Source organism: Nicotiana sylvestris, chromosome 7 (genome assembly GCF_000393655.2).
Source record: "Nicotiana sylvestris chromosome 7, ASM39365v2, whole genome shotgun sequence".
Lineage (NCBI taxonomy): Eukaryota > Viridiplantae > Streptophyta > Magnoliopsida > Solanales > Solanaceae > Nicotiana > Nicotiana sylvestris.
In genome coordinates this window covers 40,542,474-40,566,706 of record NC_091063.1, presented here as the reverse complement: position 1 = coordinate 40,566,706, position 24,233 = coordinate 40,542,474, and positions in this window count along the sequence as shown.

Below are 24,233 nucleotides of genomic sequence, written 5' to 3'. Positions count from 1 at the left end.
TTGGAAGTCATTTGGGGCCTACTTCAGGTTCCCTATAGATTAATTTTTGTTTTATTTGTGTAATTTTTTATTCAATTCATTAGACTGTAATAATTTTTGTAAACAAACAGTGGGGTAACTAGAGTAAAATGGAGGGTAGTTATATATTATGGGTAAAATTGGGTAGATACCATGCCTATAGGGTCCATGTTGATTCAAATGTGTTTGTTATATTTTCTTTACTTCCACACAGTTAGAAACCATGCCTATAGGGTCTAAACTGGCTTTAATAATAGAGATCCTGCCTATAGGGTTAAAATCGGTTATATAGAAATTATGCATATAGGGGTTTCACTTTGGTTAAATGAATATTTTTTGTTTTACCCTGCTTAATTAGAAATTGTGCCCATAAGACTTAAAATAGTTCAGCTAGAAAAGTCGGTGTAATTCATGTTTATATATTCTGAATTGGTTTAGTTAACTAGTTTGTCTGTTTCTTTAACAAGTCTTCAATGCTTCTTTAAGTAACATTGCTAGAAATCATGCTTATATGATCCAAATTGCCATTTAAAATCGTTTTACTGTTTTACTGCATTCCTAATCAATATAGATATCATGCTCATAGGACATCACTGTTATGCGCCTAGGCAAGCCTGTAGTGCGATTAAAATTGTGCAAACTATAAATCTGTGCCTTGTTATTTGAGTCTGCTCACACTCAATAGGTTTAAAAGAATCAATAGGCAAGTAGGATTCAGATCTTTGACATTTTGGTCCTAATTTAATACTGCATAATCTCCGCTCACCTAGATATCATGTTCTAAGGTTTTCTCTTAAATACTTGAAACTGTTGTTTGAGACGTGCACTTACTTCTTATGTTTGTGGAGGTAAATATGAGCCTTTAATTGTTCCCTCTCTAAATGTAGTCCTAATTATTTTTGATTGACGCCTAGACTTTTATCCTTTAAAAAACTTAGGATGGTCTAGAACTACCTAAATTAGAGGTCCTAAATACCTCCAAGGCCACGAGGAATGGACGGGTAGTTCACGCATAGGATATCTTTCAAGGTTGCTAGAACGCTTTAGGCTATGACCAAGGGGAGGGAATTGGGTAGTAAGTAATATGATGACTACACGCTAATGTCACGTGTAGCCCCTCGTTGAAGAGTGTTTACCGGGCATTGTGTGGGTATGATCCTATAGGCTAACCAAACTAGAACCCCTCTTTCCCAACTCCCGGGGTTTAAATAAATTTACTTTTCTTTACAAATGTGCAAATTGTTCAAACCCTTTTTCCTTACTTTCATTACTTGAATCATACATGTCAAAAACACACCTTTACTTGCAAGTACGTGTTAAAATTGTTTATGTGTTAAAATGACTAATTTACATAGTTTAAGTTTGTTCGGGACCCACCATTGTGGACCGCGAGGGGTGCCTAACACCTTCCCCTCAAGGTTATTTTGAGCCCTTACTCTAATCTCTAGTAATGCAAACTAGTCTAAGAGTTAATCGCTCTAGGTGCCCTAACGCACCATAATCCGTTAGGTGGCGACTCTTCAAATACCCAATTCCCAAAAGGAAATGGTTATTTCCCCTATGAATGTCGAAACCTGGACTTCCCCATCAAAAAGGGAAAAAAGGGGGCGCGACAGCATGACGACTCTATTGGGGATATTTTAGGCTCATACCATAACGAACTTATCTTTTGTGAATTAGTCCAAGCATGATCTATTCCACGTACCCTTTCCCCTTTTGAATTTAACTGTCTATTTTCAAGCATTTATGATTCTTTTATTCCTGAAACTGAATTGTCTCCTTGTTTTCTTTTTTTCTGTAACTGTCTTTTCAATTATTTAAATACTGCATTTATTATTTTCTTATGTGAAAATACTTGACAACATGCTCTTTATTGCTGCATAAATCATGCTCAACATCATACTCCGCTCGTGCGTAATTAATCCTATAGCAACGCTTGATGAGTGTTTGCGCTCTTCCTATATATTACCTTTTAAATTCAAAAAGACGTATTTACGGTAAAACTAGTCGATCAGCGGTGCATTCGACGGTTCCGTGCCTTCCCCTCAAGTTGTCCGCTTGAGGGTCCTAGTCTATACCTCTATAGCAACCTTACTCCAATTAAATTGTACATGCATCATGGTCAAACCTATCCGGGTTAATATGTTGTCCACATAATAACCCTTTAAGACAAGCCTTATCCAAAAGTTCATCGGGTTTTCCATAATCCCAATGGACGTAACCACGATTATGTGCATTAATTTGGAGAAATAAATGCCAATATGCTAATTATTACGATATAAATAGACGAACCTGAAGGGGGAAAGGGCCTAACTCTCTTTGTTTGCAGAAAATAAGGCACGAGGTCCCTAGATTTGGTATGGTTAGCACACCCTCACTCTTGCTAGATTGGTGGAGGGATCTTCTTTCATGTGACCAAAACCATGTGAAACGAGTCCTAGGAAACTTGCCTTCTTTGATGGACCTTCAGCTCAACAAAATGTTGATCGAGGCTGTAACTATGTTTTGGGATAAGGAAAGGGCTGTGTTCTGTTTTGTGAACATAGAAATGACACCCCTTCTAGAAGAAATAGGAGGATTTGCTGGGTTACCTTGGGATTGTCCTAGTTTGTTGGCATCCAAAAACCGCACTACTAAAGGATTTCTGAAAATGGTAGGGCTGAAGAAGAATGACAACTTGAAATGCCTAAAGGACTCCTACATACCTTTTGAGTTCCTTTATGAAATATACGGTCACAACAGTTCCTACCGTATTTTTGACGATGAGTTCTCAATTACTTCTTTAGGTTGGATTCATCGTAGGGTCTTCGCGTTTATCATGTGTTTCTTGAGCATGCTGGTGTTCCCAATCCAAAGGGATATTATCCATACTAGTCTGGCCATGGTAACCAAAACTCTGATGGACGGGATCGAGGGGAAGACATACACTATCATCCCTATGGTTGTTGCAGCTATGTACCGGGCTTTGGAGCGATGTCAAAAGGGGTTCAGGTTCTTCGAGAGTTGTAACTTGCTGCTACAAGTCTGGTTGTTGGAACATCTCCAAAAGGTACAATACCATCAAGAATTTCCGCAAAGGACATGGAATGATCATATAGCCTTCCATCAACCCAAAAGAATGAATTATATTCCATACATGTTTGCTCAGCCAGAGGACGCTGCAGGATGGGTACATCTTTTTGAAAATTTGATTGGGGATCAAGTCCAATGGATGTTCGAGTGGTTCCCTACCGATGAATTCATCATTAGATCTAGGGATTTTCCGCACTTGGTATTGATCGGGTTGAAGGGCATATACCCTTACGCTCTTCTCAGGGTTATGAGACAAGCAGACAGGAGACAAATCATACCACGGGTCGCCAAAACGTGTCACTTCAGAGACAATTTCTAGGGTGACGCCATCTCGCATAAGAATGAAGCGCAACACATGTGGACCTTGAAGATTATTGTGGAGAACTATACTAATGAGCCAGACTGATATCACGCAAGCCACTCATACCTTTACCCTTCGTGGTTGGAGGACAACATAACTGGGGTCGTTGAGCAAGGGCTGGGCCAGGAAACCGGGTCATAGAAGAGGTTGTTGAAGCCGAGGTAAAGTACAACAAGCTGCGGAAAAGAGTTCGAGAGTCTAAAAACGAGCATATGGCACTGCACAAGGCTGATATGGAGATGATTAACGAATGGAAAGAAAGAGCTGTTAAATCCAGCGAGAGGCTGGAATACCTGGAATATAGTTTAATGGGGTTGGAATGGAAGATGAGAAAAAGGGTCACTGATTGCCAGAACGCTGAAGGGAACGAAGGAGGGCATCTTGCAAGGGCATTCCTGCTGCTGAACCTACGCGAGATGGGAGAATTGATTGACAAGAGAATCCAGTCTAGAGAGGGTCCTTCAGAGACCAAGTAGATTAGATTTATTTGCTTTCCTTTCAAATGTAATAAGGCCGAGAGCCAATAGTGACATTGTCTTATTTAGTTTTGTTTTGGTTCGTTTACTTTTACTTTAATAAAATGAGGCAATTATTGGCACTAAAATTCTCCAAATTTATTTGTCGCTAGGCCTACCTTGGGCACAATAAGACTCCCAAATTAGGACACGAATTTACATTCCTGCAATATGTGTTTAAATATTGCAAACACTTCAAAATCCTTACTGACTTGTTTACCTTTTGTTTTTTTTTATTTCTTTATTCTCATCCCCTAAGGTTGGTTCGCTCATACTGGCATCATCAGCACATCACACCAGATCTAGAGGCCCTCCACCTCCCCCGCCTCCAAGTAATACAAAAAGCAAAGGAAAAGCAAAAATGGACGATTTAAGTGGTATTCGAAAGGAGAATGCTGAGAACGCAGAAGCTTCAGATGGTCGGAGTACTCCGGCATCAAATGATCTAGTCTTGAGTTTGGAACAAAAGATATTAGAACTACAGGGAGAACTTGAGCAGGTCCGCAACTTGGCAAACTTGTCACTCACCCTGAATGTCCCCGACATCAACCAACAAAACACAAAGAACCCAGCACCTCCCCAAAACACACCAAACCAACATCCGCAAAACCCTCTTGCACCGCATTAAAACCCAACCCTACCCCAAAATCTCAATCCCCTACCAATACCAACTCTACCACAACACCATCATCAACCAATTCATTACCCGCCAACCACCACTTATCATACTCCCCAGAATACACCTCAACCCATTCCCGACACTCAAAGCTCTATCAATGACCACCATTACACCCAGGCACCAGGCACTCACCAAAACAATCCCATATACGTGGAAATTGTGCCTCATTCTATCCAACTAATCTCCTATACACCAGAATCTTTTAAGAAGGACTTGCTCATTAAAAACATGGCTGAAGAACTCAAGAAGCTGACAAGTTAAGTTCAGGGTGTCGAAGGCGGCAAGGGAGTAGAAGGTTTGAACTATGAAGACCTATGCATACAGCCAGATGTAGAACTACCGGTGGGATACAAACCTCCTAAGTTCGAGATGATTGACAGCACAGGTGATCCCAGGGTCCATCTGAGGACCTATTGCGACAAGCTTGTCAGGGTCGGAAAAGACAAAAAGATCCGGATGAAACTCTTTATGAGAAGTCTTAATGGAGATGCTTTGTCCTGTACATCAGTTAGGATCCCAAGAAATGGTCCAATTAGTGAGTATGGCATCGGATTTCATAGACCGGTTCAGATTCAATACAAATAATGCACCAGATGTTTTCTACATCCAGAACCTTAAGAAGAAACCCACCAAAACCTTTCGCGAGTACGCTACTCGTTGGAGGTCGAAAGCGGCCGAGGTCAGACCATCTTTGGACGAAGAACAGATGAACAAGTTTTTCGTCAGAGCACAGGATCCGCAGTATTATAAAAGATTGATGGTCATTGAAAACCATAAGTTCTCTGCTATCATCATGCTTGGGTAAAGAATTGAGGAAGGCATCAAAAACGGGATGGTAACGAATTTTGAGGCATTACAGGCCACAAATAAGGCATTACAATCGGGAGGCATATCAAAGAAAAGAGACGTTGGGGTAGTAATGGTAGCTCAAGGCCCGAAATCTCCACTTACATATCAAACACCTCAACCCACATATTAGACACCTCCACCACATATCAGACACCCCCCACCCACATATCAAGCACCACCACCCACATATCAACTCTCATCTCCTAGATATTCCCAACCAACCACTGTCCATCACACCTATAACTCCCAACCATCCCATTTCCAATCACCTCCAACTTGCCAAAACATTCCAAGACCACGACCAAACTTCGACCGCAAGCCACCCAAACAATACACCGTCATTGTTGAACCTATCGACCAACTGTATGAAAGGTTGAAAGCCGCTGGTTATGTCTCCCCCATTCATGCTGTGACATTAGAGAATCCATCCCAATGGGTCAATCCAAACAAAACTTGTGTGTACCATTCTTATATGAAGGGGCACACCACTGATGAGTGCCGAACATTGAAAAATAAGATCCAAATGCTAATTGACAACAAGGTCATATAGGCAAAGGAAGCTGCACCCAATGTCCGCAACAACCCTCTCCCTAATCATAGAGGTGGTAGGGTACATGTGATAGAGACGAACAAAGAATGAGACCCTGAGGGGTTGACTGGGCTTATTCGGGAGGCCGATGACTTTAAACCCTCGGTCATACTTACTCCTATTATAGTATAGACTCAGTCACCAATCGAGGTTGAGGTAGCTGCATCAGTTCCATTTGAGGTAGAGGTGGCTCCACCTACAGACACCCCTACTTCGTTTGAAGTAGAAGTGGTCATACCTTTTACAGTGACAGTATCAACCACACCTCCTTTCCACTCAAAAGCAATACCTTGGGATTATATTACCGAAGCTCTGCAAAAAGGGAAGGCAAAGGTAGAAGAATTTGATGCTGCACAGGGAATGACTAGGACCGAAAGAGCCTATACACATGAGCACTTGGGAGGACCAAGTAAGGATGACACTACCAAGCAGCGGAGAGATGGTCAATTGGTAGGTTAGGTGCTGGAAAGTCATAAGATCATCTTCCACGAAGATGAGCTACCGCCTGAGGGGTTGAATCACAATCGAGCATTGCATATCATAGTGCAATTTGAAGACAAATTCATTGCCAGGGTCTTGGTTGACGGAGGTTCAAGCCTCAATATTTGTCCTTTGGACACTCTAAAAAGATTGGACAAAGGTTTTCATGAAATACAGACAGGAAGCATGAATGTGAAATCTTACGATGGGTCTCAAAGGGCCACGATTGGAGAAATTAACCATTGTTTGCAGATGAGGCCAACTTGGTTCGACGTCGAGTTTCAGGTGCTCGACATACCGGCCTCATACAATCTTCAATTGAGCCGACCATGGATCCATGTCGCTAGGTCTGTGGCATCCACACTACATCAAGCCGTGAAATTTGAATGGAATCGTCATGAGGTGATCATTCACGAAGATGGGAGTAACCCATTTACACCAGTCAAAGCATCCCGGTTATTGGACATAGAAGAAGGCTAGGAGGGGAAACCTATCATCACATTGAACGTGTCAATGTCGTCGAGAAAGATAAATGGTGGAGCAGTAAAATAGAGAGCATACTGGCATAGTTTGGGTATAAACCCGGCAAAAGGCTTGGGAAGAATCTCCAGGGTATCACTAAACCAATACGGCTGAAGGGTCATGGTAATACCTTTGGGCTCGGATATCAGTACACATGGCAAGAGTATAACGATTGGTCGCCTCTATGGCACGGACCGTATTACCCTCTCGAGCAACCATTGCCACATCTAGATCAAGATTTTCACCAAGTTGATAAAATATGGGGAACCACAGAAGAGGAGGCATTAGCTGGGTTGAAGAATATGTTCTTGGAGGATGAAGACATGGACTGCAGTGCCATAATTGAGGAGGAGGAGTAAGAGGGCCTCACTATTTAGACTGTAGAGAAGGGAGCTATTCTTAGGAACTGGACCGCCAGGCCATCCCGGGCCCGCCGAGTCCCTAGGTAGCTTGGCAGATTTTATTTCTATAGCCATTCTAGGCATTTAAGATTTTCAGTAATTTTGTTTTAAAGACTTACTTATTTCAAAATAAATGTTCGATTCATCGAGCCGCACTTGTCTGGATGATGTTTAATTTTAATCAAATGCATTTGCTCTTTATTATTCATTATTATTTTCTACACTTTTTCTTTCTACAGCATTATTATTACTTTTTTTATGAACCGGTAACTGTGACATGTAATGAGGCAACGCAACATAAGAATAGTGATTCAGATGAAGAAGATGAGATACCCGAGGAAGTTGTCAGGGAAGTTGAAAACTTTGAGAATAAGCCTAAGTCCAACCTGGACGAGACTGAAGCAGTAAATTTTGGGGGACGCCAAAACCGTCAAAGAGACTAGCATCAACATTCATTTGTCACCAACAAAGAAGGAAGAGTGCATTTGTTTCTTAAAAGAATATGAGGACATTTTTGCATGGTCATATGATGGCATGACCGATTTAAGCACATCCATAGTGGCTCACAAGCTGCCTACTAATCCTATGTGTCCGCTAGTAAAGCAGAAACTCCGAAAGTTCAAACCAGATATGAGCCTGAAAATCAAGGAGGAGGTTACCAAGTAGATCAAAGCCAAAGTTCTCACGGTGGTTGAGTACCCAACCTGGTTAGCTAACAATGTTCCAGTACCGAAGAAAGATGGAGAAGTCAGAATATTTGTTGACTATCGAGATTTAAACAGAGCAAGTCCCAAAGACAACTTTCCACTGCCAAACATACGCATCCTGATTGATAACTGTGCCAAGCATGAACTCCAATCTTTTGTAGATTGCTTTGCGAGTTATCACCAGATCTGGATGGACGAAGAAGATACAGAGAAAATAACTTTTATTACACCATGGGGGGTATACTAATACAATATGATGCCATTTGGTCTCAAGAATGCTGGGGCTACATACTTGAGAGCCATGACGGCCATCTTCCATGATATGATACACAAAGAAATAGAAGTGTATGTGGACGATCATTATCAAATCCAAGAGGGCCTCATATCACATAGCAAATTTGCGAAAGTTCTTTGACAGGTTAAGGAGGTACAATTTGAAGTTGAACCCCGCAAAGTGTGCATTCAGGGTTCCCGCGGGAAAGTTATTGGGATTCATTGTCAGCCATCGAGGGATTGAGATAGATCCGTCTAAAGTCAAGGCTATCTAGGAGTTACCGCCGCCTAGGAGTAAAAAGGACATGATGAGATTCCTGGGACGTCTCAACTATATCAGTCACTTCATAGCACAGTCCACGGTCATATGTGAACAGATGTCGAAACAAGCTGGACTAATGATTGTCAGAAAGCTTTTGACAAAATCAAGAAGTATCTATCCACACCACCGGTTTTGGTCCCGCGAGAGCCATGACGGCCTTTGCTACTCTATCTATCTATATTTATGGAGCCTTCGGATGTGTTCTGGGACAACATGATGAGACAGAAAGAAAGGAGCAAGCCATATATTACTTGAGTAAGAAGTTCACGCCTTACGAGGCATAGTGCTCTCTGCTAGAGCGCACTTGTTGTGCTTTGACTTGGACGGCCCAGAAGTTGAGGCATTACTTCTATGCCTATATTACATACCTCATATCCAGGATGGATCCTTTAAAATACATATTTTAGAAACCCATGCCAACTGGAAAGCTAGCCAAGTGGCAGATACTGTTGAGTGAGTTCAATATCATCTGTGTAACTCAAATGGCGGTCAAATGGCAAGCATTGGCAGATCATCTTGCTGAAAACCCGGTGGGAGGAGAATACGAACCATTGAAAACGTATTTTTCTAATGAAAAAGGGTCGCTCGTAGGGGAAGACATTACTAAAGCATACGACGGTTGGAGGATGTTCTTTGACGGAGCTGCAAATTTCAAAGGAGTAGGCATTGGAGTAGTTTTGGTATTAAAAACTGGTCAACATTATCCGGTATCTGCTAAACTGAGATTTCCCTGCACCAACGACATGGAGGAATATGAAGCCTGCATACTAGGACTCAACATGGCAATCGACATGAACATTTAGGAGTTGCTGGTAATCGGTGATTCAGATTTGCTTGTGCACCAGGTACAAGGAGAGTGGGCCACCAAGAATTCCAAGATATTGCCATATCTACACCATGTGCGGGAATTGAGAAAGAGGTTCACAAAGATAGAATTCCAACATGTGCCCAGAATTCAGAATGAGTTTGCAGATGCATTGCCCACCTTGTCATCGATAATACAACATCCAGATCAGAATTTCATTGATCCTACCCCGGTGAAAAGTTATAATCAGCCTGTATGCGGCATTCATGTCACATAAGAAACAGATGGAAAACCTTGATTCCATGACATCAAGGAGTATTTGGCAAAAAGGAGAATATCCGGAGCATGCAAACCACACTCAGAAATGCACACTCCAGAGGTTGTCCAATCACTTCTTCCACAGCAGAGGAAACTTGTAAAGGAGAACTCTCGATTTAGGATTGCTAAGATATGTCGATGCAAAAGAAGATTTTAAGCTACTTGAGGAGATACAAGCCAGGACCTGTGGCTCGCACATGAATGGGTTTGTCTTGGCTAAGAAGATACTTAGAGCCGGTTAATTTTGGATGACCATGGAGACAGATTGCGTTCAGTATGTCCGCAAATGCTACCAATGCCAAGTGCACGCCGATATGATAAAAGTGTCGCCAAATGAGCTCAATGCCACAATCTTACCTTGGTCATTCGCTGCCTGGGGAATGGATGTCATTGGTGCAATTTAGCCCACTGCTTCAAATGGGCACAGGTTTATTCTAGTGGTTATTGATTACTTCACAAAATGGGTAGAGGTTGCATCTTACAAAGCTGTGACCAAGAAAGTCATTGCAGATTTTGTCAAAGATCGTATTGTTTGCCGATTCGGAGTTTTCGAGTCCATTATTACTGATAATGCCGCAAATCTCAACAGTGATCTAATGAAATCCCTATGTGAAACTTTCAAAATCAAGCACAAGAATTCCATAGCCTATAGACCTCAGATGAATGGAGCTATAGAAGCCGCCAACAAAAACATCAAGAAGATATTGAGGAAGATGGTAGAAACCACAAACAATGGCACGAGAAGATATCCTTTGCTTTGTTGGGATACCGCACTACAATTCGCACATCAACTGGAGCAACACCTTACATGCTGGTTTATGGTATCGAGGTTGTCATCCCAGCCGAGGTAGAGATTCCTTCTTTAAAAAATTATACAGGAAGCCAAACTCAGTGATGCAGAATGGACAAGGAACCGCTATGAACAATTGGCCCTCATAGATGGAAAAAGGATGAACATAGTATGTCACGGTCAATTTTACCAGAATAGAATGTCTAGAGCTTTCAATAAAAAGGTCAAACCAAGGCAATTTGTGCCAGGACATCTAGTACAGAAGAAGATCTTCCCACATCAAGATAAATCCAAAGGGAAATTCTTTCCCAACTAGCAAGGTCCTTACATGGTTCATAGGGTGCTGACAGGAGGAGCACTCATACTCATAGAGATGGATGGAGAAATATGGCCAAAACCAATCAATTCAGACGTAGTCAAGATATACTATGCTTAGATTATTTACATTTCCTCATCTGATGTAATTGAACTATGCTTGACCTAATTCCCATTTAAGAGGGGATACGTAGGCAGCCTTATGGGTTCGGTCATATCATAATAAAATTTCCATTTCCCGCAAGATCAGAAAATGGGGCAAAATTTTGAGGAGGACCCTCAAAATTCCGGAGCAAGTCCAACCAATGCTAGCGTATGTCAGACGGTCGGAAATTGGTTAAGAAATTGGGGCAGAATTTTGGGAAGGATTCTCAAAATTCTGAGTAAGGATCAATGAGGTTCGTTACCCGTAAACAGCCGAAGTATCATCTACCAAACTGGGGCAGAATTTTGAGGAGGACCCTCAAAATTCTAACATGAGGAAGCGGCAATGTCTCTAAAATATGTTACAGTCACTAGTTCATCTAAAACACTTAATATTTCACTATGTTTCTAAAATGATTTTCTTTTTATCAATAATTGCGTAATTTCGAAAACTTTATTTCCGTAACAGTCAGGTGTTACCTAGGGAAACTCAGAAAAGGCCTTCAAAACGGAGCAAAGCAAGGCCAGTGGACAAAAGCACGAACCAACCTCCCCTCACAAAACTTACAATTTTTTTTTTGAACGCAAGCACATCCGACGTAGCGATAGCATCCGCACATATATACACGTAACAAGATCTTAATCAGGCCATCAGACACTGAACATATCCCCAGCTAAGACATATGCTACTCTCATTTTTTGCTTGCTCTTTGCGTGAGGCTAATCCCTGCCTCCATATTTGCATGAGGCTAATCCTTTCCTCCATATCTTCATGAGGCTAATCCCTTCCTCCCTACTTGCATGAGGCTAATCCTTGCCTCTATATTTGCATGAGGCTAATCTATGCCTCCATATTTGCATAAGGCTAATCCTTGCCTCCATACTTGCATGAGGCTAATCCCTGCCTCCCTACTTGCATGAGGCTAATCTCTGCCTCCGTATCTGCATGAGGGTAATCCCTGCCTCAATATTTGCATGAGGCTAATCCTTGCCTCCATATCGGCATGAGGCTCATCCTTGTCTCCCTACTTGCATGAGGCTAATCCCTGCCTCTACACTTGCATGAGGCTATTCCCTGCCTCCACACCTATATGAGGCTAATCCCTGCCTCCACACTTGCATGAGGCTAATCACTGCCCTCATACCTGCATGAGGCTAATCCTTGCCTCCCTATTTGCAGGAGGATAATCCCTGCCTCCATACCTGCATGAGGCTAATCTTTGCCTCCCTATTTGCATGAGGCTAATTCTTGCCTCCATATTTGTATGAGGCTAATCCCTGCCTCCATATTTGCATGAGGATAATTCCTACCTCCACATTTGCACAAGGCTAATCCTTGCCTCCACATTTGCATAGGACTAAACATTGTCGCTCCTTACATAAATATTGCTCTATCCGGGTACTATCTGTTTATTTTTTAATCGGGCTAAGCCGTGCCCTGCATTTCACAAGACTAAGCCTTGACTTGGTAGCATCATATTATTACACCTCATAGGCCAAAATATTGTCAATCTATCCAAAGGCGTCATAGTCTAAAAGGCATCATCCTCATAGCCGGAAGACACCATGCCAAGGACTGAGGATCCCTCAAATTTGCATATCATTATTCAAAGGCGTCATAGTTCGGAGGCACCATCTTCATGGACCGAGAACACCATTTCATGGCCTGCGAATACCTCACTAAACAATTCCTGGCCCATGACATCATGGTCCGAGGACGTCATCTTTAACCGTCCAAAGACAACTTTCATGGTCCAAGGGGAATCTGCATCATGTTTAAACTTCAGCACAAATACATATCTGTAGCATCTCTTCATCTGCAGGTGATCAGCAAGCAACCGCTATCCTAGAAGGAGCGACCTCGCTTCAGTCCTTTCAAACTATCTCAAACTTAGCCGCTCACCATAACTGCTCTTGCATCTCGTGTTCGTCCTTGCAATGACTTCATCGGTGTATTCCGCCAATAAGTTCAAGAACTACACATGGCCTGATTCCTGTAAAACCAAGGATATGTAGACAGCTCAAGACCAGAGTCCGGCCTCTGTCTTTCAAAACATTCCGTCCGGTCAAAATTGGCCATCATTTCTCTACCTGAAAACTTTTTCATCCTTCCCGAGTAAAGAGGGGCAACTATTGATACCTAATTTTTCTTCATATATTTGTTTTACATATATATACTTATAAAATAGCACATATGCAATTATAAGCATGCATAAGCATTTTTATAATTTTTCTATAATTTTAAAACCTCCAAATCAATTTATTTATTCTCTTTTTTATTTATAAAATATCCAATAATTATCCTTCACATCCTTTTGTGGTAATTTAGCTATTTAAATTCATTATTTATACCAACATAGTGTTTAAATATTTTTAGTGCATTTTTATAATTGAATTTATGTTTATAGGCTAAATTGCACATCTTTGCAATAATAACCCATATTAATGCATAATTACATTATTGATGCATAAAGTGGTCTTTTATATTTTTAAAATGTTAAATAACTATTTTTAAATCATTTTACTACACGGAATATTTTTTGGAACTCATTTATTATTTTTTATAAATTATATAGTTATTAAAAGTGGCTATTTAAAATCTAGCCAATTTTTATTTCAATTTTGGTCCTAATTCAAGCCAACACCATCCCAATTTCAATTTAAACTTACCCAACCTAAACCCTAATACCCGATTCGGCCCCAAACCCTAATACCCGATTCTGCCCCAAACCCTTTTAATCTCGGCCATTGATCATAGAGATCAACGGCCACAATCAGCCCCATCCTTTTCTTTAGTCCCAAACGAACCCCCAAATCCTTTCATTTCCCACCATCCACTGTCCTGAATTCCCTCTCCTCTCTCAGATGCTCTCAAACCTAACCCTAATCGGACCTCGCCATCACGCATCTATGGATATCTATGGTGGTTCTTCACCACCCCCTAGGCCTCTAGTAGTCTCTCTTGTACTAGTATCACTATCTTTAGGGTCCTCAAGGGACCATGGTTAGTTTTCTTATATCTATGGCCATTTCTCGCCTATTTCAGGCTGTCCTGGTTCGATTCCAAGTGAGATATTCCTATATCTATGGGTTTCTAGGTTTGATTCTTCATCTTTGTGATTGTTCTTCTCGAAACCCTAATTTCTCTCTTCTGAACTTCTTAGATCTGTATAGATCTGATATGGTTTAGACCTATTTCATATGAGTTTTACAAAAGCCTTTACAAGAATCGTGTGATTTTCGAATTATGGAAATTTCTTTTCCAAAATGTTTGATGATTTCTGAGTGTTTGATCTTCTGCTTCTTATGTTTTGACTGATTTTGTAAGTTTGCTACAATCTTAACTCGTTTATACTAAAAGCCCTAATTTTGACATTCTTTGTTTGGTTTCTGAGTACTAGTATATTGAATGTGTTCTTGCCTTGGTTCTTGTGATTTCTCTCCAGCCATTTGAATGTCTCGTGGTTTTGTTATCCGAATATGCCTCTACTGAGTTTCTTAGTTCAACTCTTTTACTAATTCTATATGTTTGTGTTCATTATGACTATTCATTTTAAGACCTATATCTTTCTTCTTAAATCAGTGTCGTTTTCTTGATTTACCAATTTGTTTCGTGTCGAATCCGGACTATTCATGTCTTACCTTATTTTGTTTATAAAACTTGCTGACTCTTTACGTGATTTTTTCTTTGATTGAACCCTTGATTATTCTGAAGTTCTTGTTTCCTGTTTTGATTTGAACTCTTTTCCTTAACAAAACTTTTGATTCTTACCTCTCTAATCGGTTTGATTGAACTTCTTGACTTAATTAGTTTTACCTTGCCTTATTTATTATTTTGTTGATTCTTACTCATTGTTTCTTTAACTGAAACTCTTGTTCATTCACCCCTAATTACCTACTCTGTACTTAAGGTGTACTCGATTTCCTTCCTTAAGTATCTGTCATGCTTTTACCGTTGATTGAATATCCCTTGACTAAAGGGAAGACTTACTGATTTTACATGTGATTGATTCCATGAATTTCTCTAATTGCTACTTATTTGAGATCTTACCTTATTTTGTTAAGCTTTTCATTACTATATAAACTCCCTCTTATTTTAACTTTTGGACAATGAATATAGTTCAAAACTACTACTTTTTACACCCTAAAAAGGCTCTCTTTCTGCTCTCTTTGCTACTTGTGATCCCTGCTATTCTAGCCGGCTGCAAGCCAAGGCTAGAAACTGCACAATACCTTGATCACAATCTTGTATTTTCTTTCTTTAAATAGGTATGCCTCTGATTAATTTTTTAGGAATCAAAACCTATGTGTTTACGTACTGCTTTAGTTCATATGGCCTGAGTTTATTCTTGCTCCTATTTATTGCTTACCCAACATGCCTAATACTGCCTATTCAAATCTATGACCAGCATGTTTCTACTCTACTTGTTTGTTTGTTATTTTGTTTGAAATGTCTACTTATGTAACTGGCCTGTTTGATTGACTTCTATTTATATAGCATGCTTAAACTCTGCCTTTGTGTAATTAGCATGCCCTCACCTATCTTTGCTTGATCTGCCTCACTCCTGCTAAGTTAATTACTCTCTCTAGAATGGCTTCAACATGTTTCTGTTGTGATCTTTGCTGCATGACCTGCATTCTACCTACTAGTTCTATAGAACCCCCTCAAAACTCTATGTATCCTATTGTCTGTATGCTTCATTAAGGTGTACTCTCTATGTTCCCAATCCCTCTTCCCTTTGTCTGAAAGTTGCTTGCCAAAGTTACTTCCTAAAGTTTGTTTGTTCTATGTCTTGTGTTCTAATTGCAAAATTGTTTCTTTACACTTTCCCTCAAACTATTTTATCACTAAAGATTTTTAGAAGCTCTTTTCAGTCCTAAAACCTTTCTATTAAACTCTTTCAAACCACTATGCACTTTCACTTACTCCTAAAATACTAGGTTTTGCCCCTCTGATATGTGTACTGCCTTGAGATCCTTGAGATCTCTCTGAACTCTAACATGTCAGGGCTGGACTTTTCACACTGCACCTAAATCAGTTATAATTTGAGAAAGGTGTAGGTGTGAGCACTACCCGGGATCCTTGAGGTCCTCAGGGAACTCTAACACACCTAGACATGAAATTGGCTATGAAATTTTGTATTTGAGATTACTGGAGGCTTGGAAGTCATTTGGGTCCTACTTCAGGCTCCCTGTAGATTAATTTCTGTTTTATTTGTGTAATTTTTTATTCAATTCATTGGTCTGTAATATTTTTTGTAAACAAACAGTGGGGTGATGGGTGAAAAAGAGAGGGTAGTTATATATTATGGGTAAAATTGGGTAGATACCATGCCTATAGGATCCATGTTGATTCAAATATGTTTTTTATGTTTGCTTTACTTCCACACAGTTAGAAACCATGCCTATAGGGTCTAAACTAGCTTTAATAATAGAGATCCTGCCTATAGGGTTAAAATCAGCTCTATAGAAATCATGTCTATAGGAGTTTCACTTTGGTTAAATGAATGTTGTTTGTTTTACCTTGCTTAATTAGAAATCGTGCCCATAAGACTTAACAGTTCAGTTAGAAAAGTCAGTGTATTTCATGTTTATATATTCTAAATTGGTTTAGTTAACTAGTCTATCCGTTTCTTTAACAAGTCTTCAACGCTGCTTTAAGTAACATTGCTAAAAATCATGCCTATAGGATCCAAATTGCAGTTTAAAATTGTTTTACTATTTTAATGCATTCCTAATCAATATAGATATCATGCTCATAGGACATCATTGTTATGCACCTAGGAAAGCCTGTAGGGCGATTAAAATTTTGCACACTATAAATCTATGCCTTGTTATTTGAGACTGCTCACACTTAATTTAAAAGAATCAGTAGGCAAGTAGGATTCAGCTCTTTGACACTTTGGTCCTAATTCAATACTTCATAATCTCCGCTCACCTAGATATCATGTTCTAAGGTTTTCTCTTAAATACTTGAAACTGTTGTTTGAGACGTGCACTTACTTGTTATGTTTGTGGAGGTAAATGTGAGCCTTTAATTGTTCCCTCTCTAAATGCAGTCCTAATTGTTTTTTATTGACGCCTAGACTTTTATCGTTTAAAAACCTTATGATGGTCTAGAACTGCCTAAATTAGAGGTCGTAAATACCTCCAATGCCATGATGAAATGATGGGTAGTGCACGCATAGGATATCTTTCAAGGTTGCAAGAACGCTTTAGGCTATGACCAAGGGGAGGGAATTGGGTAGTAAGTAATATGATGACTACGCGCTAATGTCACGTGTAGCCCCTCGTTGAGGAGTATTTACCGGGCATTGTGTGGGTATGATCCTATAGGCTAACCAACCTAGAACCCCTCTTTCCCAACTCCTGGGGTTTAAATAAATTTACTTTTCTTTACAAATGTGCAAATTGTTCAAACCCTTTTTCCTTACTTTCATTACTTGAATCATACATGTCAAAAACATGCATTTACTTGCAAGTACGTGTTAAAACTGTTTATGTGTTAAAATGACTAATTCACATAGTTTAAGTTCGGTCGGGACCCACCGTTTTGGACCGCGATGGGTGCCTAACACCTTCCCATCAAGGTTATTTCGAGCCCTTACCCTAATCTCTGGTAATGCAAACTAGTCTAAGAGTTAATCGCTATAGGTGCCCTAACGCACCATAATCCATTAGGTGGCGACTCTTCAAATACCCAATTCCCAAAAGGAAACGAGTTATTTCCACCATGAATGTCGAAACCCGGACTTCCCCGTCAAAAAGGGAAAATAGGGGCATGACAGGGATTGTAAGTGTTCCCATATTGGTTTATTTGGCCCCTATTTGCATGACACACAAAGTAGACAGACTCTAGATTAATGGGGCATAAGTCACTCGTGTGACCCTCGCCACATATTTCACAAAACATTTGAACCTGTTGTACCGGTTGTGCTTGCTACTTATTGATAACTAATGTCATCTTATTGACTTGGTTGGTCAGTGTAGAAATCCGCTGATAATGCCGAGACGACATCTAACTCAAGAACCCCTACAGACTTTTGCACTGTGTGTCTGCCCGTCTCTCCTTTCCAATCCGGATTGTTTTTCGAGAATTTGTTCAATAATGTATATATCTCATCAAAGCCTTTCTCCAACACTTTACCTCCAGCTGCAACATCTACCACAATCTTTGTTTCAGGATGTAGACTTTCTATGAGATCCCCTTGAACCTCCCCCAAGCTGAGTATAAAGACTCTCTCGCTTTCTATTTGAAGACAACTATCTCACTTGTGATCTTTGCAGTTTTGCTTGAAGGGAAGAACCTTGCCAGAAAGACTCTCTCGCTTTCTATTTGAAGACAACTATCTCACTTGTGATCTTTGCAGTTTTGCTTGAAGGGAAGAACCTTGCCAGAAATTTCCTTGCCAAATCATTCCATGATGTAATAGAATTAGCTGGTTCTGCCATCAGCCATCATTTTGCTTCGCCCAATGGAGAGAATGGGAAAAGTGTGAGCCTCACATAGTCTGAAGTTACTCCGTTAGTGATATAAGTATCACTAATCTCCAAGAAATTCAGGATATGTTGTTGTGGATCCTAGTGTGGTAGACCCATAAACTGCCCATTCGAATAAAGTAGTTGGATCATGCTCTGTTTCAGTTTGAAGTGCCCAGTGATTCTGGGCTTCACAATGCTAGAGGTAACATTAGCAATGTTGGGCATCGCCACCTCCTGAACAACCATGTGTTGCTCATTTGCCATGTTCACAAGAAATTAAACAAGTGCCAGAATATTATTCGTATCTCTTGCTTCCCTCAACCTCCTTGAAATGTTCTCTTAGGTTCAGGGTCAAAGCCTTGAAGTTGGTCCTGGCTTCTGACCCTGTGCATTCAATAAAAGTTCCTAAGATCAGAGCAATAATCAAATAACGTTAGACTTGACGAAATAAACAATTAAAGCAAAAACTAGAAAGTAGTTAATATTCAAGTCCCTGGCAACGGTGCCAAAAATTTGTTGCTCCCAAACGCACACGCAAGTATACATGGTCGTACAAGTAATAAAATGATAAGTCAAGTGTTAAACCCACAAAGACTTGTATCAACTGCCCACTAAAATCACCAAGATTTTTATTCAGTCAAGCCAAAATCAAGTTTGAGAATGTGATTATACTAAATTATAATTCTAAGTAATAACTAAATTATCAAGCAGTAAAATAATTGTTATGTATTCAATGGAGACAAATATGCCATGGTTATGATCGATTCACCAATCCTGTTATGTTCTATTAACTTTCTCTCTCTCTCTCTCTCTCTCTCTCTCTCTCTCTCTCTCTCTCTCTCATATAATTCACTCATGGTTGCTAATTAATCGATAATTGCTCTCATAGCCTTCTCCCAAAGTACTACTCGCCTATTCAAAATATATTAACACATATATTCCTATGAAATCAATCTATTAAGATCGCATTAAGATTATGATATTTAATTAAGCATGGTGACTAGGTACATTCCTATCCTAACCAAAAATCCACCCCCTAAGAGTTAAGATCGTGCTCTCTTCAATTCTTCTCTAATCTAAACACGGCTTTTCCAAGTATAGCATAGATAGTAAATAGAACCTAACTGTTGCCCAGACAGTTAAGCAATTAATCACAGAATTGAAGAAACAATCATATATTAGTGAATTGTAATCAAATATAAGTCAACGCTAAACAACAATATTCATGGCTAAATCACAACCCTAGAACTATGGGTTTTTAGCCACTCATGATAATAGCAAACAATTTTATAAGTGTTGAATAATTGAAAATACTAGAAAAAGATGAAGAAAACTGAGATCTCTTCGCTTCCGAATGTGTCTCATGTGTATTCTCCCTCAAAAGTGGTGTCACCCCCACACCAATAAGTTTAGTCTTGCTTTTATACATGTTGGGTAGGTCTAGGGCCGAAATAACCGTGTCTTGGGCGAATTTGAACATGTTTCATGCCACAGGTGCCTTGCCTCACACTAGGCGCCTGCCATGGCTCAACCAATTTGGAATTTCTATTTCTGGCTCCACAGGTAGGGCTAGGCACTGCCTGTGGCGCTGCAAATTCCAATTTTCCTATTTTCGTCTGTTTGGCTCTAATTTCGCACATTTTGCCCCCAATTGCTCCCGGATCATTCTTACACATAAAAACACCTCAAATTAATATAAATCAACACTTTACATCCTAAATTCACGAAACAAAAGTAAAACATGAGGTGATATACATATAAATATATGTACTTTAAGCTAAACATCAGTGTCACTCATAAAGTCTCCACCCCCTACCACCCTCAAGCAAGCGGACAAGTTGAAGTCTCCAACCAGGAGATCAAGAGCATTTTGTCGAAGACTGTGAATGCCAACTAGACCGATTGGTCAAGAAAACTTGATGATGCTCTTTGCGCTTATAGGATAGCCTACAAGACACCGATTGGGATGTATCCATATTGATTGGTATTTGGGAAGGCGTGTCATCTTCCAGTAGAACTTGATCATAAAGCCATGTGGGCGTTGAAAAAGTTGAACCTTGAGTGGGATATCGCTGCAAACCTAAGAGTGACACATTTAAATGAGCTTGATGAACTCCGGTATCATGCCTATACAAGTTTATCCCTTTACAAGGAGAAGATGAAGTACCTCCATGACAAGTACATCCACAACAAGGAGCTCAAAGAAGGTGATTTGGTGCTATTGTTCAATTCCCGATTGAGGATGTTTCCGGGCAAGTTGAAATCAAAATGGTGTAGGCCCTTTGAAGTACTGAATGTAATCCCCTTTTGTGCTCTAGATTTGAAAAACAAGAATGATGAGGTTTTTAGAGTCAACGGGCACCGGGTTAAACATTATCTTGGCAAGGTTGATGATGGCCACATTGTGGCGGTTCTCCATTTCTCATGATTGGTGATCTGCATCATGCTGCGACATTAAATTAGGCTCTTCTTGGGAGGCAACCCATGTCTTTTCCTTTCTTTTTATTTTCCATCTTTTAGATAGGCTTGGTTTTGTGCTAACCAATTTTGAAGTGTATACAGGAATGAGTGTGCATTGCAAGGACTGTGCATGAAAAATTTGGCTAAGTGTCAAAATGCATGGTCTCTGAAGTTGGACTATTAAAAACGCTTAAGGAAATGCGGCCACACTCATTTTTGTGCGGTCCACATCAAAATTATGAGGCCACATTCAGGTTAAAAAAGGGGTCCCACGGGTAAAAGTATAAATAGAACATCTCTCTCCTGTTTACACTTTTCGAACTCCTAGACCCTAAAGACTAAACTTGCACAATAACTTTCCCCATTTGCACTCAAATTGGTCACTCAATTCATCACTTGCATCTTCATTATTGGTATGTTCAATTCCTCATTAGATTCTTTATCCTTTATTTGCTTTTGTTCTTATATTTAGGGTTAATTTCATGCTCAAAAATGTCAGAGTCTTGTTGTTTCTACTTATAAATCATGTGGGTAGCTTTTTGTATGATAATTGGGGTATGGGTAATGTGCCAATGAAGTTTGATTGCTAAAGCCATGTCAACTAGAGAACAAAAATACATGTACTCTAGGTCAGTGCCCGTTAATTTTGAATTGTGCAACTGCACACATTTTTGTGCGGTCCACAATAGAGTTCATGTGGCCGCACATACTTTTGTGTGGTTGCAACCCTCTAACTTTTGAGAATAGTGAGCTTCACTTATGCGGCCGCACTCAAAATTGTGCAGTCCGCAATGGACTTATGCGGCCGCACTCATTTTTGTGCGGTCCGCATTGATGGACAGAGACCCCAGTAGTCTGAACCTGGGGATCTGCAGCCGCACTCATTTTTGTGTAATTTGTAATTGGTAATCTATGGCCGCACTCATTTTTATGCGATCCACAATGGGCTGTCTGCGGCTGCAATCATTTTTGTGCGATCTGTACTACCCTTTTGAGACAATTTTACTGCAGCTTTCCATCATGCTTATGTGTACAATTGAGCTTCAGTTATGACTGATCTCTAATGCTTATGTGCTACAGATAATTGTTCGCTCACCTAGTAGAGGAGATACACCACAAGGGAGGGTAGAACCCTCTCGAGGCCGGGGTTGAATAAAAAGCAATTTATCTCTAGCAATTCAAAAGGCTATCAACAAGAAATCAATCGCCAATAGAGCCCCTGACACTTCGGAGACCAGTTAGTAGGTCCCATCTGGGGAAGCTTCTGAGGGTAACTCCGCACAACCACATCGGAGGCCAAATCACAACAAAGACAACAATTCCCCAGGAAACTTCATTTGGTAGATGAGTCCTCATTAGCTGCCAGTTCATCCAAGGGTTCGGAAGAGGGTAGTCAAGATTTTGAACCATCTTCCTCACATGCTCCCCCAGCTCCAATAAATGTAGATGATGATGATGATGATGATGATGATGATGATGATGTGCTAGATGATGGGAGAGGGGGAGACACTGTCGTGGAAGGGTTAAAGAGGTCAAAGCGACTAGAGATTTTGTAGGACCGTTTTGTCACTGCTAATGCCTTTGCAAAGTCCCAGGAATTGTGGCCACAAAAGTCGCTCATCCTTGACTGACAGTTCTTAATGAAAGACCTGAGCAAACACAACCCCAATGTCCTCAGGCAATTCCAAGAGTGAAAAGGTTGGAGCTAGTTTACCAACAAAGTTTTAGATGCAAATGAGTACCTAGTCAAGGAGATCTACGCAAATGTTGCTCACATCAAGCAGGGAACGAAGGTAACAAAAGTGTGGAATCTAAAGATACGCTTTGACTCGTGTGCACTGAACACGTATGTGGGGTTTGAAAAAGTGGAGGTAGTGCAATATTTGGAGAAGCTGGCCATGAATGATGCAGCTCGTCCATGGTTGGTTGGGATTTTGGCAATTCCAGGGTCAACACCTTCGTGGCTCACAGCTGGAGTTCCAATTGTTCGGGCCACCCTAAACGTTGAAGAAAAAGGGTGGCAAACATTTGTATGTAGACGCATTGACTCATGCCTCAATGAAAACATGCTCCCAATTCCCCGTACAGTTCTGGTGGCCTCGATTATGGATGGGTGTCCGATAAATGTTGGTGCCATCATGTCCACCAACATAACTCTAGATTTCTAGAAGGGTGGGAGATCCTATCCATACCCAAACTTCCTCACTGAGTACTTCAAGGATCAAGGAGTGGAGTCCAAGCATTATGATACAGATGTGAAGGCCAAAAAGCCTTTCTCCTAGTACCACCTTCACGGAGCTAACAATCCAAAGTTTAAGGGTAAATCTACTACCTCCACTGGCCAGTCTGAGGAGCTAGCGGTAGTGGTTACTAATTCAGCTACTTCCACAGCAGTAGGTACTTCTACAGGGATACTAATTGTTACACCCTGCGCATCCCAAGGTGACGTATAATGAATATGAGACTTGTTAATAATGATTTAAATGAGTTTAAAGTCATAATATGACTATATATGATGTTTGGATAGAAAATATAATGTTTGGAAAAAATCGGATTTATGTCGTAGAAAAACCGACTAAGGATTTGCCTTGTATGGAGCTTTTTGAGAAATAAATTTCATGTGCTATATGATATCTTTTTGGGAAAAATTATATACCAAATTGAATTTCTTGGAATTTAGTTTCCAACACACTTAATCGTTCGTTCATACGACATCCGGACAAGAAGATATAAGCGTCGGAAAATGGGCCAATGCGAGGATGCCAAGCTAGCACCTCTTTGACTTTTCAAAAGTTTATATATAGGTTTTAGCTCGTATATCTATTCACTTTTACATAGAGGCCGACTAGAGAACACCATAAAACCCTATATTTAATTTCTCCAAAGGGTTTCAAAGAATACTAACATCCATGGTAAGAAATCGAGAAGCGATAAGATTAGAACAATCTCTACGACGTAAGTATCATTATATCGTCTCTCTTTTTATTTGTATTTCGATTTTTGCAAGATGATTCATAGTTAAGAAATGTGTAACTTCTTTAATTAAGTGTTTAAATATCAAGGAAGGTTTATAAATTGGTTTCCTAATAGTTAGAACTCACGGGACGGGATTGGAAGCCGTGAGTTTGATT